The 14,338-nt window shown below is 42.5% G+C and overlaps 1 protein-coding gene across 1 annotated transcript in view; it reads left to right on the forward strand.

Annotated features, from left to right (window-relative positions):
- Positions 1 to 1,181: 1,181 nt before the first annotated feature.
- The window catches only part of STON2 (stonin 2), an 82,245-nt gene continuing 69,088 nt past the window's right edge, over positions 1,182 to 14,338 (forward strand). Inside the window, exon 1 of the mRNA XM_063331328.1 lies at positions 1,182 to 1,282. The gene's annotated coding sequence lies outside the window, so the exon portion shown is untranslated. The remainder of the gene's footprint in view (positions 1,283 to 14,338) is intronic.

Genomic DNA, 14,338 nt, shown 5'->3' on the forward strand with positions numbered 1-14,338 from the left:
TTGAAAGCTCCTTCAAGACCTCAGGTGAACCAGATATGCTAAACTGCCAAGCGTAACATCAGTTAGCATAATTACGTGGTTATCTTATCCTTATCATTTGAGATTTTTCTGGTGTTTAGTTCACCTGGAGAAGAGTTAAACTTGTGTAATTTTTTATTTTTTTTTTTTTACACTCAGTCCCCACTACTAATTAAGGCTGTTATGATAACGTTTAACACAAACGTCAAGGTTATTAACATTTCTCAGCTTGTGAGGTTCAATTTTCTAGGAAGCTCTGCGGTGACTTGACGCTTCCTCAGCTCTTCAGAGTCATTATCCAAATCTGCTAATGGGTGTAAACGAACGCGTCGGCGCTCACGTTTGTAGGTGTGATGCACGTGTTCGATTTCCATAACTTGCCTTTCATCAGCAGCCTTGAAATTGTAACAGGGTTAGAAATTAAAGCCTCCATAAAGACATTTGCATATGCAAATTTATAGAATCCTAGAACGGTTTAGGGTGGAAGGGACCTTAAAGATCGTCTAGTTCCAAACGCCCTGTCCTGGGCAGGGACACCTGCCACTGGACCAGGTGGCATTGCCATCTGAAATCTTTAAAGATAAAGGCAGAAATGAGATTAATATTTTAGATTTTATGTTATTAGGTCTGTAATACTACTACAACTTGACAGCTTAAAACCAAGACGTTGCAGTTAACTTTGTTAGTCCTGACTAAAACGTAATATGGGGATATTTGCTGACCTGTGAAATTCATTGGGATCTAATGAAATAATTGAGACAGCTGTTAATTTGCATTAGGAGTGGGTACACAAAATGATCCCTTACAAATAAATACCGTCATATTTAAGAATACCGGTTGAATGATATTTTTTATTATTATGTTTTTTATCTACACGTTTACGTTTATTTTCCCGTTTGTGTAAGAGCAGGCTGCCCCCCTCCCCCCCCCCCGGCAGGCAAGCGTGTCGACTTTGAACCGTGTTCAAAAAACACATAATATTTAAATGAGTTAATTCCAGGAATAAGGACACAAGCGCCCGTTTCGGCCCCGCCACCGGCAGCTCCCCGGCCGCTCCGTAGGGACGGGCCCGGCTCCGGGCGGGGCGGGGGCGCCTCCAGCCAATGCGGAGCCGCGGCCAGCGGGCAGCGGCCAATGGCGGCGGCCGCGGGGAGGAGAGGGGCGGGACGGGGTCCGCACCGCCTCCGCCTCCCCTCAGCGCGCCGTCCGCCAGCGCGGGCGGCGGCAGCGCGGCTCCGCGGAGCGCCCGGCCCGCCGGCGGCAGGTAGGTCCGCGGCGGGGGATCTGGGGAGCCACCGCGGAGCCGGCAGCGAGCGGCCGGGCGGGGAGAGCTGCGTGCCCCGGTGCCGCCCGGCCGGCCCCCGCCGGGGAAGAGGGTGCGCGTCCCACTGCTCTCCCTCCCTCACAGCCCAGGAGGGGGGACCGCGGCTGTGGGGAGCGGGTGTTTGGGCTGCGCAGGCGGAGGACATCCAGAAACCGAAGCCGAGGAAACCTAAACCGAAGGCAGGTGGCCCCGCCGGGGCCGCCGCCCCCTGGGTGCGTTGGCCGCTCCGCGGCTCGGAGGAGGGGGCGGCCTCGGCTGCGCGCCCCGGTGGAGCCGGAGCTGCCCCTCCGCGCCCTCTTCCCCTGCCCTGACCGCGGGGCCTCCCAGCCTGTCCCCCCGCCCCGGTCCCCGCACCCTCCGGCGGGGCGGTTCTCGGTGAGGGCTGTTGATGAGGGGCAGCCTAGCAACCCGCCAGCCATCTTCCCCCAAATGAGAGCTCTCCTCGTTTGTAATCACGCACCCTTGTGTTTCCCTGTCAGCGCCAGCAGTTTAATTGCCCCGCGTCTGCGGAAGGGTTAATGAGTCATTAACGGCGGCATGTGGAAGCTGCTTGTGTCCACCTACCCCTCAGCTGCTCCCTGCCATTACTCATGTTTTGGATTTTTCCTTTCTTGAGCCTGCCGAATCGTGCCGCTTTTCACATGTGTTTTTTCCTGTGGTTTAAGATCTTGCGAGGCAAAGCAAAAGCGCCACGCATCTTTCTGTTGTCTCGTTTGAGTACACTACGGAAATTGTAGGTTTGAAAAGCTCAAATTACATATTTCTGAGCAAAGTGGATTTTTATGTTGATAGCCAACCAGACAGCCCCTTCCCTGCATATTCGCCTAGTTCACGTGTTATATATATTCTTTCTGTATCGCACCTCCACTTTTCTCTGTTCATTTTTGTTATTTTTTTTTTGTTGACTGATTGTCTGTAATCAGACTCAACTTCTCTGATTTTTTTTTTTTTTTTCCCCATGGTTAAATCCTTTTTGAGACTTGAGTTTTTCAGAGAGAAACAAGTTAAAAAAATGCTGGGCTGCTTGACACGATCAGGCAATGCTTTACAGCTCGTGTCTTCTCATACTTAGTTGCGCCTTTTGCTGGGAATTATCCTTAGAATAACTTCACAGTATTGCTTTGAGGGCATTTTTAGTGTTGTCAAGGTAAAAATTTAGCAAACATTGGCATTTCTTTACTTGTGAATCAGCTATGAATCATTCTTGTCTTTTGTGAAAGATGCATTTGGTAAACTTACTAGTTTGGGCAAGTAAATTTCAAACTACAAATGCTTGCAAAATGCTTGTGTTCAACTCATTGTGGCACATGACTGTTTTTTGGTTTTTTTTTTTCTTTGCTGAGATGACTTGTGATATTCTGTATTGCACAGACAAGTGAGCTCTGGACTTTGCCTTAATATTTTCCAGATAAACAGGTTTACGTTAGTAAATCAATTCTGTGTTATCACAAAAATCTTGAAGAACAGTTTCCCGCATCTCCAGTGAGCTGTATTACATGGGATTATGCAATGCATGTGATTTTCTTAAGTACTTAGTTTCCAAATGGCTAGGTTCTCTCTTCTCCAAGAATTTCCAGATTTGATTGATCATAACATAAAGCGGTATTTGCAGTGAATTACATATAATCTGTTATATCATGCTTTTGTCTGGTAAATCTTTGACTTTTTCTCTTTAAGAGCGTAACGTGATAAAGGTTTTTCATTATATTCTGGTGGATCTTGGGTGCAAAGCCAGTAGCAATAACTCCCAAGCAAATCTAACGTACTGTTTTCCTTAAATATAGGAATACAGTTGGCAACTTTAGTGATTGCTGCTCTTTTATAGTTCTATCTCTTAAATTATTCTTAAAATATGAATCAAGAACATGACCATTAAAATTTTCAATAAGAGAAATGCACAGGTTTTTTTTTCCTCTCACATGTTGTACTGTATCTCAGTTCTGGCTAGCTGTACTCTCGTATGATTCATGTTCTTAATTATCATTAAGGACTTCACAGCATACCTAGGTCTTTAACTGCAGTTCTCTGCTTTACATGAGTTCCTTGGATCCCTCGTTACTTCAGTGGCGTAATTAATACCCTGCTGTGTGGTTGGTTTAGGTAACAAGGGTTAAGGGATAACAAGGTAAGGGACGCAAGGTAAAAAAGCAACAGCTACATCTCAGTTGTGGCCAGCTCTCCATCTGAAGTCCTTGTTTGTGCTACCTTGCCAGCTATCTTGTTAAGAACTGGCAGCTGGTACAGTTCTCTGATTGAGAAACCCAGACTGTGTGGGGGTTAAAACCATATTGTGAGTGGGCTAAATACATCATGTTTATCGAGTCCTTAATTTTCAGCGATCTCAAGTCTGGCATCGGAAAACGAAGATGAGAAATGGTATCTATGTGTGTTACAAATCTCTCAAGATGTTCTGCTCCGCGAGGCTTCTGTTGCCCCTGTTGTAGAAGTGGTGACTTTTCCAGTCAGTGAGGCAGTTGCCAAGGTGGCATCAGCTGCAAGATGATGGCTTGTAGATTCTCCTGCTCTAACACTTTTCTCCTGGTAGTACCCTTTCTTCTTGCAGCTTTTAACCCAAGTATTGCACCAAGGCTTTGTGCAAAGCACCTGTCATGATCTTTGCCAATAAACTAACGAAGTGAATTTTGAATTGTTGAAAAGCTGTATTTTTAAAGGCAGACTGAAAGTAAAGGTTTTAACCTCAGGAACATTGCAACAATGTTAGCCTTCTCTTTGGAAGTTGGAAAGCTGAAAAAAAATCATCAGGACATAAGCTATAGAACTGTAAGTATTCATGTGGAGGTGGCAATCTTCTAACATAATCTTGGCTGTCTAAAAGTTGAATGTTTCTAAGCTAATCACTTAAGCTCACTCTGTGGGCAGCTAGGGAAGGAGTGCCTTCAGAAGGCCGTTCTTGGGCAATTTGTCTGAATTGTTAGTGCATTACAAAAAAAATAATCCAAAAAGTACTCAATGGCAAAACCAGATTATTATTTTTTTTGTCCTCTGATGTCTTAATACATTTTCTTTGGAGTCTAACCATGCTGGATGGTTTCTTAAAGGATTGCAAGTTCTGCTAATGGATGTAATAACTTCACAAGTGGTTAACCTCAAGGAAGGAATGCCTGTCTTGGTATGTGTTGGTTATGGGCATGTGTTGTCTTCAGGACTACGGCTGTAATTGTGACCAGATGAATTTGAGTTCTAGGAAACACAACTAGAAGCCTTACAGCTCAGCTCATATGTCTGGAAACATTAGGGGTTAAATCTTTGCTCCTTGTAGGTGGTGAAAGTTTTGCCAGGACCTTAAACAGGGACAGAAATCCATCTGAAGGTGTCTATATGGGTAAGATTGCTTCTCTGCTAGGGATTATGAATCCCCTATTGACTTCTGTGATCAATTTTCACTGTCTTTTAAATGTGCAAATAAGGTGAATGCTGTGGAAGGTCCTATTTCTTTCAAAACTTAAGGGTGTAAAAAAACTTAAGGGTGTAAAATTTCAGAGATTGAAAAAACTGAGAAAATGCAGTCCTGTGGAGATGCCAGGGGACAAGCATCAGGGTTCCAGGACTCCCTTCTTTTCTGAAAAAGTATGGGTGCAAATACATTAGTGCGTTCGTTAGAGGAAGAATGCACTTTTGAAATGAACATCCTGGTCATGTGCGCTTACTGCACTTCAGTGTGCATCTCAGAGCACATAAACTGATTTTCTTTGGGATAAAACTGAGTCAGAAGAACTCCAGGAGCTCATTTAATGTACTCCAAGTGCTAACGCAAATTCAGTCTACAGGATGAGACTGGAGATAACTAGAAGTAAAAGCCACAAAAAAGTAGCGTGAAAGCTATGTCCGTAATGCTCCTATTGGTAAAGGTTTTACACTGCTCGCTAGTGTAAACTTAGGATATAGCAGCTTGACCAGCTTCTTACCAATTTTTGAAGTGTAACATAATCCTCAGTATATATTTACAGAAAAAAACACAAGGGAAAATATAAACATCATAGCATAACATTAAAAAAAGTTAAGACATCAATGCATGTGTCCCTTAGATAACTGCAGAAACAAATAGTGCTTTATTAATAGAAAATACTCTTAAAGGAAGTAGGTTACTGAAATGTATACATTTCTTAAATGTCAGTTCTATAAAGATACAGTTGGTGAAAGGGAGTCATAAAAGTAAAGAGCTTTTGCCCTCACCCATCCCAAAAATCCTTCAATAGGTACTTTTCTGGCAGTAAAAATTTCCTAAAACGTTGAAAATATTTTCTCAGCAGTTATATATTAAGGTTCATCGGTCCACTCCAGTGATATGTTTAGAAATATGTGTAAGACTCTCTTGAAGCTTAACTTCTTATTTTCTGGAAGAGGTCATACTATAGGAACGTCTCGATTAGTTGTGCCATTACTTCAAATCAGCACTTGGTGATTTCATCTTCTGTCGCTCAGGGGCATTCATATGAAATGAGAAATAAATCTCTGAGTAATGAACCACTACTGAAGTGCCCCTTGTTCACTCTTTGCAGAGTGAGGCAGTCGTTCTGTGTTTGATACTGGCAGGGAAGGTGGGATAGACAGATTGCTGTCCTACTGGTATGTTTTATTGTATGAAGTCATTTATCTTGAATATTAAATGTGATTTTTTAGCTTTGTTGCAGACATTTCCCTCTGGGAAGACAGAACTAAGTGAAACTCCTAGGAAAGTCCTGAAAGAAACAAATAGCAGCAGTAATGCAGGAGGGAGCCAAAAAGCAGCATGGGACAATCATCTGAAAGTGTGTGTGTAGGTTATTTAGTAATAACAATAAATACTTGCATAGAAGCCCTGTGAGATCGGGAGTGTGTGCTGCAGAGTTTGGGGAATGAGAGTCCTTGGGAGAGGGGAGGATCTACACTAACACAGTGTATCAGTGAAAGGGGAAATAGAGTACTGGTACCACGGTATTTTTGGCTGTGATTCAGTTGCCTTAATTTAGTGTGGAAAAAGACACGCAAGCCTAAGTTAGTTGCTGTAGTCCTTCTGGAGGGGGATTCACCTCGTTTGAAAATAGATCAGAGGAAGGATCCTCTGGAGGTGTTGTGTTCCTTCTATTGACTATAAACAGAGCATCAGATGACTATCTCTCTCAGATGTCTAACCGGGTGTCCGGAGTTAAATGAGCTGTGATTCATCTTGCTTTATTAAGGTGATTGAACCAAATGTCTCGGCACAATTCCTTCGGCTTGAAACAGAGGACAGAACTGGCCGGTGTGCTTCAGGATCCTGTGAAGGTGCTCTCGTAGTACAAAACTATCCTGAGATTCAAAGAGCAGGTGGGGTCTGCTGCAGAGCTTAGATTCAAAGTGGAGCTCCTGGTCCAAGGGCAAGAGACCTGCCTGGTGAGCTGGAGAGAAAGGATGTCTTTATGCTGAGCTGTCTTTCTTCTTTCATGGCGCTCTTTTAGGCCAAGTTTTAGTTGGCATTTATAGACGTGAATATTTATAGAAACTATTTCTCTGTGGGCTCTTGGGTTTGCCAGCTGTGAAATGAAAGAATTATCTTTAATTTACTTTTGAAAATGGGGGTGGGCATATGATATAGTAATTTTGTTCTGTTGCTATCTGAACCAGGGGCCTCTTGTGAACAGAAGGTACCACTTTGCAGAACTGCATGGTGGTTTTGTGGTTGTGTGGGTGATGGAAACACGTGGAAAAAGCACTACTAAGCATTTTTTAAGAGAAAAAGTATTACTAGCTGCATAACCGAAACTTGAGCTGGTCAAGCTCCACAGCAGAAGGCCAGTTTATTTTCTAATGAAGTAGTTTCAATGGAACAGCTGTAGGGAAGAATTTGGCCTATGAAGTTTAATGATTAGTTGCTGTTTAATTGCTAGTTGCTCCTGAGTACAGAAACTTGCCACCAGAAATGCTCCGTTCTCTCTGATCCTTGCTATGTTGTTTCCAGTTCACCCAAGTTCAAATATTTACCAGGCTAAAAATTATATCCAACATATAAAAATTACATATGGTGGAAACATTGGGTGTGTGTTCTTCAGTCTCATGCCAAATTATAAGGTACCTGAGTTCAGCATGAGGAATAAGATCTCAGCTGATAGGTGCATGGATTTTTTTGGGGTATTCCCTGCCAGAATCTCAAATGTCACTGAAGGGGATAAAACTGAGGAGAATAGATTGGGGAGATCTGGGCTTTCCCCTTCTGAATAACTCATCTCTGACCTCTGCAATTTAACTATCCAAGTCTCTCTGAATGGAGGCAGCTGTATTAGTTTAGCACACTACATGTGTGCTCAGAGTTTGGCACCAGCATTCACTTTTTTTCCAGAAAAGACTGCAAATTCTCCCTGTATTCAATCCAGGCTATTGATACGAATATGCTTGGAGCTAAGACTGATTGAGGGTGGCCTTTGGGAGGTCCTTTGGGACCTTTTGGAGATGCAACTCCTAACAGCTGCAATAAGCTCCTCAGTGGCACTGAAGCAGGCACTAACTTTCAAGTGAATAATCCCTTCTTTTCAGGGAGTTTGTCTGGAATAAAACTGAAATTCTTCTAATTCTGCTAATTTTCAATAGTTTGCAACATGGTTTTGTTTGAGTCTGTGTGAATTATGCTGGTGTCAAATTTACAACTCAGCCACAGTGAATCACTACCAGTCTTGGTAACAAAAACAACAGTCACAGTCCCTTTGTGGGTCTGTGCCTTTATAAAGGAGGGAGGTAAATATCTCAAATATCTTAAAATCTACTTGTCTGCATCCCGTTTCTAAAACTTGTCCACTGGGTAAGGCAGTCTTTGCCAAAGGTGAGCTGGACTCAGCTTCCCCAGGGCTGGCAAGAGAGCTGTAATGCTGCGTTAATGTTGCCGTGAACTGGTATTTCCACATATCATAGTGCTGTGCCACTGAGACGTATCGTGGGCTGAGGAACAGAATAACCGTGGTCGCTTACGGCTACGTGAGGTTGGGTGGGGAAGTTGTGTGACCTGACTGTGTTACTTCCATTTCCAGGGCAGGCTCAGAAAGCAGCCGTGCTGCCAAACACACAGCACCGCTGGTAGTGTTAACCTGAGAGGGTGTTGTAGATTGCGTAGAGGAGGATATTCCGATTCCAAACCTTTTGGTTTGCAGTGCTTTATATTGATTTTTTAATGAAGTGAATGAAGTCTTCACAAAGTTCTTCTTTCTGCTTTGTTTTCCTGACTGGACTCCAGAGCCTTCAAGGCAACAGTAACCCTGCCTTAAACTTCTGGGGACTCGGGTGGGAAGGGAGTGTTGAGGTTTTCTTGTTGGTTTTTAGTGTTGTGTTTTGTTGGGATTTTTTTTTTTTTACACTGTTGCTCTACTAAAGCACATGGGTAATGCAAAACAGGTCCTGCATAAAACAGACCTGATGCCTTCCTTTAAAGAAAATTACGTTGGGTTACACAATGTCTGACAGTACCCAGAAATGTGGCATGAATTAAATTCTTATCTAAAAATTTGGTAAGCAAGATACTGCATTATCCAAGTCCAGTTGAGAGCTGAGTATGTTCATGCTTCACTTGTCTTACCGTGTGACTTTCATCTTACTCTTTTAGTTTCTGCATGTGTAATTTGAAAGTGTAGGTAAGTAGAACATACTTCTAGGTATGTAGAATGGCTGGTCACCTAATGCAGTTAAACTTTACACAATTTAGTGATAAAACAAATGTCTGCCATTTGAAACTGAAGAGTTAGTTGTCTGAGTAGGAAAGAATAGTGGAATCTGTCACTGTAGGTTTTGGGTTTGGTTTGGGTTTTGGTTTTGGTTGTGGTTTTTTTATAGTATTGATTTGGTGTAGCCAGCTAAATTATTCTGTATCCTCAAAACATGGAATTTTGAAAGATCAAGTCACATTCCTGTTTCTGTTTGAAAATGAGATTTTTTTTTTTTTTCATGCACCTGTAAGTAGCAGTCTGTTTCGGTTTAAGTTCTGTGAACTATGTGCAAGTACATATACCTACAGCGCTTGTGTACTGCTGGCTCAAGGCAGGCATATGAGGAGCTGCCATCACAGAAGTTTCCCCAGCAGTTTGGTCTATGGGGAGCCTTCTCCCCAGGGTGTCTGCACAGCTCCATCAGTGTACTCGATGTGCAGTGCTCCCTGCTATTCAGTTTTGACAGTTTACTTTGACAATAATGCCCCAACCATTGAGTGATTAGCCATTGTCTCTTAATCACTGTGGTTTATGATAGCCTCGCAAACGCAAGGACTGTTTGAGCCATTCCAAGCGCGGTGAAACCAGGGACTGTGCCACACTCTGTGGAAGCTGATTTATATGAATTTCAATGCATAATACTGTGTATTTGTCAACACCCTGAATGCTTTGTAACTGGGCATTTGTGTCAAATTAAAAGATGAGCGTCTCATGGAAGCCATACAATAATGTTGATATTAACTATTTGATGCTATTGAGCATGAGGTGCAGCTGGTCCTTCCTGCTGTTGATACTCAGACTTGCAATGGCTCCTCTTGTACCTTCCTCAGCAAAATACTGAGTGTAATAAAATATGAGTGATTTGCTGCCTCCATATGCCACAGGGGTCCACCTCTCGCTGTGTGCCCCTGCAGCGCTAACATGGTCTCGTGTAGACAGATGGCAACGTATCTTGGATTCCTCTTCTGGCATGCACGAGGTTGCCCGCTGTCTCACAGGCATGGCTATCAAAGGAGTAGTACCATAAAGACGAGCAGCTGCTGCTCGCCAAACCAGGAGATTCCAAAGCATTGGTAGTTAGAAAGCAGAGTATTCTGAACTTCATTTTCAGCAAAGGGTTCTACCCCTTTGCACCAGGGTAAAGCCACCTCTTGTGTTCTGTTCCCTGTGAATTTCCAGAGGTGAGTAAGCAACACTCAGGAACAAGTATTACCTCTACTGTCATCTTACTAAACCTACTCTCTGCGTATGGACCTGCTGACAGAGATACTACAGAACAGACTCTTTTTTTTCTCCCTTGAAACATGTTCTATTTTTACTAACACCACCTATTAATGTGTGGTAGTAAAAACAAAACAAACAAACAAAAAACCCGATAAACCAACAAACAACAAAAAATGAAGGATTTTCTCATACCCTCTGTTCTACATCATGCTAGTATACCGTGCATTCTTATTTCGTGTTTTGACAATTAGACACAAATGTATTAGACAGTAGAGTTGCAAACATACTATTTTGTACTGTGTGTGAATTTGACTTGTCAAGATCTTTGTTTCTACTTCATATATAGTTTTTTTGTAATAGTATATAAAATACTGGGTCCCTTTAAATTCACTCTTTGCTCAAGCGTGTTGTGGTGTTTTTTTTTCTAGAGTTGCTTTTCATTCTCTTGAAACAGGAGTAGTCATGCTATACAAACAGCACCATCAAGTCCCATGGACCTATATTTAGAGTGTCTAAAATAGAGAGTGACAACAAATGCGATATTTGTGGGTTGCCCTGAAGGGCTGTAGTGTCCTGGCATAACACGAAGTTGCATAATCTCAGTTGACTCTCCAGACACTGGAAATGAGGAAAGACCAGTTGGATCATCCAAGGAATTTTTCTGCCAGGGCAGGCTTGTTCCCTGTGATACCTCTTCCGGAATTTTGGTTTTTGTCTGGCTCTAAATAATCAAGCAGGACTTCCTTAAACTGGGAGACAGCCTCTCATTTTAAGGTTGCCTTTAGATACAACCATCAAACAGGATCTCCCTCATAATGAAAATACCTTTTTAAACTTTTTTCCTTGGAAAGGTGCTGCTGATACAGCTTAGAAGTTATAAAAGGTGTTACAGTTATATAGAAGTTATTTTTATATGTATAGTTGTTAGTTATATGGAAATACAAAGAAGGCTTGAACAGAAGATGGCTTTCTCGCTCAGTGTTCCTAATCTCCCTTTCCAGCCAACATTCAGCACAGGAAAATGTCTCTGCTTTCTTTCAGGGCTGCATCACTTCCTCAAGGGTCCTTGTCTTCCTGATGCTTTCACAGTTGGATTCTGTGTTTTTCCGTCACTCTGAATCTGTTGCCCTGTTCTGTGCATACTCACAGCTCAGCTAGATGAATGCGCACCCTCTCTGTAGCCATACAGCCTCCAGTGAAGCATCTCTGTCTGTAGAATCAAATTTCTCCCTTGTCTTGAATGTAGCTAGTGTTTGAGGGCTTGGCGTCTTTCTTTCATGGCTTTTTTTTTTGTTGTTTTTTTTCTTTTCTTCTCTCAACTTTCTTAGTCCAAAATGAGTTTAACTGATACTGATTGATGGCAACTAATTATACTCGGCATTTTCAGTGGAGATTTTTCACCTAACTTCTGGCATGAACTTATTTGTAATTCAGAAGATAAAGCCCTGATTTCATTTGTGCAATTGGAACCAGTCCTGAGGCACAGGAAAATTTATGCTAGCTTTCCCTTTACTAATGGAGGCAGGATCAGTTTTTGAGTTGTACAGTGAGTACTGGTAAAGCAGTAATTTGTTACGAGGCATATAGGCAATGCTGCAATATTAGTACCTGTCAGAAGAGGATGGCATTTCATACAAGCCAGGGTGTGTGTTTACTAGAAGAGTGTTTATCATCCAGCACAATATTCCAGTAGATTTATGATCGCTTACTCGCTTCCCAGTTTCTTTTGTCATTAGTCCCAGTTTAGAAGAAGGATGGGTACAGACAGGGCTTTGTGTTGTGTGCTCACCTCTTGACGACCATCTTCAGTGATGTCAGGCTGCAATGACATAATTGGTTCAAGGGTGATTAATTGTAGAACATTATGCTTTTTACATCAGTGAGATAACTTAAAAGCCACACCTTGATAATCATCACAACAGCAAGTACAGTACAATAGCTTTTGGAGGGCTTGGTAAATGCAATACATATGACTAGCTTGTCTGTGCACAATTTAGACAAGAACATACGAAGACGTCAATATCTGCTGTGCAAACCAGGGTGCCTGGTGGGAGCTTTCTTCTGAAAAACAAGTTCCTTGTATGATTCACTTTTTCAGGTTCGAAAGAAGAAATCAGTTGTTAAACCCAGTTTCCTCCCCATACCATGGATTGGAACATCACTTACTGTAGCATCATGTTGTGCAATAGGTGTGACTATTGCAAGTTTCATCAGGGAAAGTCTGTGACACAAGTAATGGTCAGGTGTGTAAGTCTGGGATCAGGGTGCTGCTTTGGAGTTCTGCCTTGTGGAGGCCTTGAGAAGACAAGGAAGAGTGGTAAAGGCCGTGCACCTGCCCTCTCCTCAGGGGGTGCCACCCACCTCTCCCCCCTTATTGCACTTAGATTTCTTGTTGCCTACTGTTATTACCAAGAGAATTTTGTTGAACAAAGAAAAACCTGATCTGTAAAAGTGATTCTGAATTAGTCTAGGCCTTGGGAACTCAAACCCTTAAATTAGTGTTTTGCTTATTTTTTCTCCTATTAGTACAGTACTGACGGGGAAAAAAAAAAATCCCAGATTTTAGAGATGCAGAGTTCTGCCAAACAAACTGACATGTTGCCTCTTTTCTGTGATCTTTTCCCAGTCTCGTTTTAAAGCACTATTGCTCTGTATTATAAGAGAAGCATTTGACTGATCTTTGCTTCCGATTATAGTTGGACTTGAAAGATTGGCAGTTTGGGAAATTATGCTTCAAGTTTTAATGCAATTACATGACTGGAGGCTTCAGTTACACTTTGAATGCATCATGGACTCACAGCAAGCTACATTTAAAGTCTGAAACGTAGAGCTTCTACTTTCCCAATGTGACTGGGGATGTGAACTATCAGTGCCAAACATTTTGTCTGGCACGCTCCCTTGCTTTCTGCCTGTAATGCATTATTTGTAATTGTAATAAAAAAAAAAAAAAATTTAACAACTTAGGTTCCCATTCTTTTTCTGTAGTGGTCCTTTCTGCAATGCCTTCCTACATTTCTCAAGTTCTTGGGTGTGTAAGGAATAGAAGAAAAGGTATTACAATTTTCCTCCAGTGTCAGATTTTGAATCCCTCTAAGCAGTATGTTTGCTGTCTGACTGACTGTCATTATGGGGCATCCAGAACCCATAAAGTATTTCTAAAGCATAGTATTGGCAGAAGGAGAGATACCATTGCTTTCTGAACTGCCTAAATATCCTGGTATTGCCTGCAGGAGAGCATCTTAGGTGTTTTCTCTCTCTCTGGAAAACAGAGGAGCTTCTGTGGCAGATAAATTATGGTGTAGAGAAAACAGCAGCTGTTGACCTTTCAGATATTAGCCTTGACACAAATATTCCTGAGGGCAGTGCTTATGTCTTCTTACCAATGCTTCTTACTGTTAGAAAATGTGAGCTTCCGGCAAAGCTGAGATGTGTATTTGCAGGACGTGGTTTTATGTGTGGTGGTTGAGTTCTTGTGGCCTAGAGGTCATAAGAGCATTCCAGGTCACCTCAGCTCTAACACTGCTTCTGCCATTGACTTGTGCTGTGGATTTAGAGAGATCACTTCATATCCATTGGAATAATTGGATATGGGCATTAATTAGATTGGCTGCACTAGGTCCTGTGCTCAGGGAGACCCCCACCGCTTTTCTGTCATCCAGCGTGCCAGATGGCTCCAGTCATCTTCAGTACCACGCTCTGCCTCACTCCGTCTCTGTCTAAAATTGCCAGGGGACAGTGGTGATGACCAACCTTGTAATGGCAAAAAGTGGATTTGACCAGGCTCTGAGGACAGAGCACTGCCAAAGCTCTTATTACTGTTCTCTTAGGTGTAATCTGTAATAGCCAAAGCCATCCTTGTTTCCAGAGAGGCTGCAGAAGTTTCACAAGGGACGTCCATTTGTCCCCCGTTGAGCCCTAATTCTTCCTTACATATTGAGAGCTTTCACATAAGCAAGTCTTACATGCACCAGGTGGTAACTGAGCTTCTTAAGCTACATCTGAAGTCATGGAGCTCATGTAATAGCATGTGTGAATCGGAGTAAGTCAAACTGTTGTTAAGTTCTACAACCTGGTGTTACCAGAGATTTTCTCAGGGCAATTTATA

This window comes from Chroicocephalus ridibundus, chromosome 4 (genome assembly GCF_963924245.1).
Source record: "Chroicocephalus ridibundus chromosome 4, bChrRid1.1, whole genome shotgun sequence".
Classification (NCBI taxonomy): Eukaryota; Metazoa; Chordata; class Aves; order Charadriiformes; family Laridae; genus Chroicocephalus; species Chroicocephalus ridibundus.